Below are 5,911 nucleotides of genomic sequence, written 5' to 3' on the forward strand. Positions count from 1 at the left end.
TCAACTATATCTGATGGTCTAATTTCAGTGATAGTGACTACTTCTTCGATATCATCAGATTGTTTCGGTATAACAGTTGTGTCTTCAACAGGAGTTTTTGTCTTTGATTTAATCTTTTTCTTTTGTGTAGACATATCAACAGTAATATCAGAAACAATTGGTTATATCTTCCGATGTATCAATTGTTTTGGTGTCAACTATATCTGATGGTCTAATTTCAGTGATAGTGACTACTTCTTCGATATCATCAGATTGTTTCGGTATAACAGTTGTGTCTTCAACAGGAGTTTTTGTCTTTGATTTAATCTTTTTCTTCTGAATACTCTTATCAACTCTGATATCAGTAACAATTGGTTTATCTTCCGATGTATCAATTGTTTCGATGTCAACTATATCTGATGGTCTAATTTCAGTGATAGTGACTACTTCTTCGATATCATCAGATTGTTTCGGTATAACAGTTGTGTCTTCAACAGGAGTTTTTGTCTTTGATTTAATCTTTTTCTTTTGTGTAGACATATCAACAGTAATATCAGAAACAATTGGTATATCTTCCGATGTATCAATTGTTTTGGTGTCAACTATATCTGATGGTCTAATTTCAGTGATAGTGACTACTTCTTCGATATCATCAGATTGTTTCGGTATAACAGTTGTGTCTTCAACAGGAGTTTTTGTCTTTGATTTAATCTTTTTCTTTTGTGTAGACATATCAACACTCATATCAGAAACAATTGGTATATCTTCCGATGTATCAATTGTTTTGGTGTCAACTATATCTGATGGTCTAATTTCAGTGATAGTGACTACTTCTTCGATATCATCAGATTGTTTCGGTATAACAGTTGTGTCTTCAACAGGAGTTTTTGTCTTTGATTTAATCTTTTTCTTTTGTGTAGACATATCAACAGTAATATCAGAAACAATTGGTATATCTTCCGATGTATCAATTGTTTTGGTGTCAACTATATCTGATGGTCTAATTTCAGTGATAGTGACTACTTCTTCGATATCATCAGATTGTTTCGGTATAACAGTTGTGTCTTCAACAGGAGTTTTTGTCTTTGATTTAATCTTTTTCTTCTGAATACTCTTATCAACTSTGATATCAGTAACAATTGGTTTATCTTCCGATGTATCAATTGTTTCGATGTCAACTATATCTGATGGTCTAATTTCAGTGATAGTGACTACTTCTTCGATATCATCAGATTGTTTCGGTATWACAGTTGTGTCTTCAACAGGAGTTTTTGTTTTTGATTTAATCTTTTTCTTTTGTGTAGACATATCAACACTCATATCAGAAACAACTGGTATATCTTCCGATGTATCAATTGTTTTGGTGTCAACTATATCTGATGGTCTAATTTCAGTAATAGTGACTACTTCTTCGATATCATCAGATTGTTTCGGTATAACAGTTGTGTCTTCAACAGGAGTTTTTGTTTTTGATTTAATCTTTTTCTTTTGTATAGACATATCAACAGTAATATCAGAAACAATTGGTATATCTTCCGATGTATCAATTGATTTGGTGTCAACTATATCTGATGGTCTAATTTCAGTGATAGTGACTACTTCTTCGATATCATCAGATTGTTTCGGTATAACAGTTGTGTCTTCAACAGGAGTTTTTGTCTTTGATTTAATCTTTTTCTTCTGAATACTCTTATCAACTCTGATATCAGTAACAATTGGTTTATCTTCCGATGTATCAATTGTTTCGATGTCAACTATATCTGATGGTCTAATTTCAGTGATAGTGACTACTTCTTCGATATCATCAGATTGTTTCGGTATAACAGTTGTGTCTTCAACAGGAGTTTTTGTCTTTGATTTAATCTTTTTCTTTTGTGTAGACATATCAACAGTAATATCAGAAACAATTGGTATATCTTCCGATGTATCAATTGTTTTGGTGTCAACTATATCTGATGGTCTAATTTCAGTGATAGTGACTACTTCTTCGATATCATCAGATTGTTTCGGTATAACAGTTGTGTCTTCAACAGGAGTTTTTGTCTTTGATTTAATCTTTTTCTTTTGTGTAGACATATCAACACTCATATCAGAAACAATTGGTATATCTTCCGATGTATCAATTGTTTTGGTGTCAACTATATCTGATGGTCTAATTTCAGTGATAGTGACTACTTCTTCGATATCATCAGATTGTTTCGGTATAACAGTTGTGTCTTCAACAGGAGTTTTTGTCTTTGATTTAATCTTTTTCTTTTGTGTAGACATATCAACAGTAATATCAGAAACAATTGGTATATCTTCCGATGTATCAATTGTTTTGGTGTCAACTATATCTGATGGTCTAATTTCAGTGATAGTGACTACTTCTTCGATATCATCAGATTGTTTCGGTATAACAGTTGTGTCTTCAACAGGAGTTTTTGTCTTTGATTTAATCTTTTTCTTTTGTGTAGACATATCAACACTGATATCAGAAACAATTGGTATATCTTCCGATGTATCAATTGTTTTGGTGTCAACTATATCTGATGGTCTAATTTCAGTGATAGTGACTACTTCTTCGATATCATCAGATTGTTTCGGTATAACAGTTGTGTCTTCAACAGGAGTTTTTGTCTTTGATTTAATCTTTTTCTTTTGTGTAGACATATCAACACTTATATCAGAAACAATTGGTATATCTTCCGATGTATCAATTGTTTTGGTGTCAACTATATCTGATGGTCTAATTTCAGTGATAGTGACTACTTCTTCGATATCATCAGATTGTTTCGGTATAACAGTTGTGTCTTCAACAGGAGTTTTTGTCTTTGATTTAATCTTTTTCTTTTGTGTAGACATATCAACACTCATAACAGAAACAATTGGTATATCTKCCGATGTATCAATTGTTTTGGTGTCAACTATATCTGATGGTCTAATTTCAGTGATAGTGACTACTTCTTCGATATCATCAGATTGTTTCGGTATAACAGTTGTGTCTTCAACAGGAGTTTTTGTCTTTGATTTAATCTTTTTCTTTTGTGTAGACATATCAACAGTAATATCAGAAACAATTGGTATATCTTCCGATGTATCAATTGATTTGGTGTCAACTATATCTGATGGTCTAATTTCAGTGATAGTGACTACTTCTTCGATATCATCAGATTGTTTCGGTATAACAGTTGTGACTTCAACAGGAGTTTTTGTCTTTGATTTAATCTTTTTCTTCTGAATACTCTTATCAACTCTGATATCAGTAACAATTGGTTTATCTTCCGATGTATCAATTGTTTTGGTGTCAACTATATCTGATGGTCTAATTTCAGTGATAGTGACTACTTCTTCGATATCATCAGATTGTTTCGGTATAACAGTTGTGTCTTCAACAGGAGTTTTTGTCTTTAATTTAATCTTTTTCTTTTGTGTAGACATATCAACAGTAATATCAGAAACAATTGGCATATCTTCCGATTTATCAATTGTTTTGGTGTCAACTATATCTGATGGTCTAATTTCAGTGATAGTRACTACTTCTTCGATATCATCAGATTGTTTCGGTATAACAGTTGTGTCTTCAACAGGAGTTTTTGTCTTTGATTTAATCTTTTTCTTTTGTGTAGACATATCAACACTCATATCTGAAACAATTGGTATATCTTCCGATGTATCAATTGTTTTGGTGTCAACTATATCTGATGGTCTAATTTCAGTGATAGTGACTACTTCTTCGATATCATCAGATTGTTTCGGTATAACAGTTGTGTCTTCAACAGGAGTTTTTGTCTTTGATTTAATCTTTTTCTTCTGAATACTCTTATCAACTCTGATATCAGTAACAATTGGTTTATCTTCCGATGTATCAATTGTTTCGATGTCAACTATATCTGATGGTCTAATTTCAGTGATAGTGACTACTTCTTCGATATCATCAGATTGTTTCGGTATAACAGTTGTGTCTTCAACAGGAGTTTTTGTYTTTGATTTAATCTTTTTCTTTTGTGTAGACATATCAACAGTAATATCAGAAACAATTGGTATATCTTCCGATGTATCAATTGTTTTGGTGTCAACTATATCTGATGGTCTAATTTCAGTGATAGTGACTACTTCTTCGATATCATCAGATTGTTTCGGTATAACAGTTGTGTCTTCAACAGGAGTTTTTGTCTTTGATTTAATCTTTTTCTTTTGTGTAGACATATCAACACTCATATCAGAAACAATTGGTATATCTTCCGATGTATCAATTGTTTTGGTGTCAACTATATCTGATGGTCTAATTTCAGTGATAGTGACTACTTCTTCGATATCATCAGATTGTTTCGGTATAACAGTTGTGTCTTCAACAGGAGTTTTTGTCTTTGATTTAATCTTTTTCTTTTGTGTAGACATATCAACAGTAATATCAGAAACAATTGGTTATATCTTCCGATGTATCAATTGTTTTGGTGTCAACTATATCTGATGGTCTAATTTCAGTGATAGTGACTACTTCTTCGATATCATCAGATTGTTTCGGTATAACAGTTGTGTCTTCAACAGGAGTTTTTGTCTTTGATTTAATCTTTTTCTTCTGAATACTCTTATCAACTCTGATATCAGTAACAATTGGTTTATCTTCCGATGTATCAATTGTTTCGATGTCAACTATATCTGATGGTCTAATTTCAGTGATAGTGACTACTTCTTCGATATCATCAGATTGTTTCGGTATAACAGTTGTGTCTTCAACAGGAGTTTTTGTCTTTGATTTAATCTTTTTCTTTTGTGTAGACATATCAACAGTAATATCAGAAACAATTGGTATATCTTCCGATGTATCAATTGTTTTGGTGTCAACTATATCTGATGGTCTAATTTCAGTGATAGTGACTACTTCTTCGATATCATCAGATTGTTTCGGTATAACAGTTGTGTCTTCAACAGGAGTTTTTGTCTTTGATTTAATCTTTTTCTTTTGTGTAGACATATCAACACTCATATCAGAAACAATTGGTATATCTTCCGATGTATCAATTGTTTTGGTGTCAACTATATCTGATGGTCTAATTTCAGTGATAGTGACTACTTCTTCGATATCATCAGATTGTTTCGGTATAACAGTTGTGTCTTCAACAGGAGTTTTTGTCTTTGATTTAATCTTTTTCTTTTGTGTAGACATATCAACAGTAATATCAGAAACAATTGGTATATCTTCCGATGTATCAATTGTTTTGGTGTCAACTATATCTGATGGTCTAATTTCAGTGATAGTGACTACTTCTTCGATATCATCAGATTGTTTCGGTATAACAGTTGTGTCTTCAACAGGAGTTTTTGTCTTTGATTTAATCTTTTTCTTTTGTGTAGACATATCAACACTCTGATATCAGAAACAATTGGTATATCTTCCGATGTATCAATTGTTTTGGTGTCAACTATATCTGATGGTCTAATTTCAGTGATAGTGACTACTTCTTCGATATCATCAGATTGTTTCGGTATAACAGTTGTGTCTTCAACAGGAGTTTTTGTCTTTGATTTAATCTTTTTCTTTTGTGTAGACATATCAACAGTAATATCAGAAACAATTGGTATATCTTCCGATGTATCAATTGTTTTGGTGTCAACTATATCTGATGGTCTAATTTCAGTGATAGTGACTACTTCTTCGATATCATCAGATTGTTTCGGTATAACAGTTGTGTCTTCAACAGGAGTTTTTGTCTTTGATTTAATCTTTTTCTTTTGTGTAGACATATCAACACTGATATCAGAAACAATTGGTATATCTTCCGATGTATCAATTGTTTTGGTGTCAACTATATCTGATGGTCTAATTTCAGTGATAGTGACTACTTCTTCGATATCATCAGATTGTTTCGGTATAACAGTTGTGTCTTCAACAGGAGTTTTTGTCTTTGATTTAATCTTTTTCTTTTGTGTAGACATATCAACAGTGATA

Source organism: Oppia nitens, unplaced genomic scaffold, assembly GCF_028296485.1.
Source record: "Oppia nitens isolate AA-2021 unplaced genomic scaffold, nextdenovo-longstitch-racon4-pilon3 scaffold23_pilon_pilon_pilon, whole genome shotgun sequence".
Taxonomy (NCBI): Eukaryota; Metazoa; Arthropoda; class Arachnida; order Sarcoptiformes; family Oppiidae; genus Oppia; species Oppia nitens.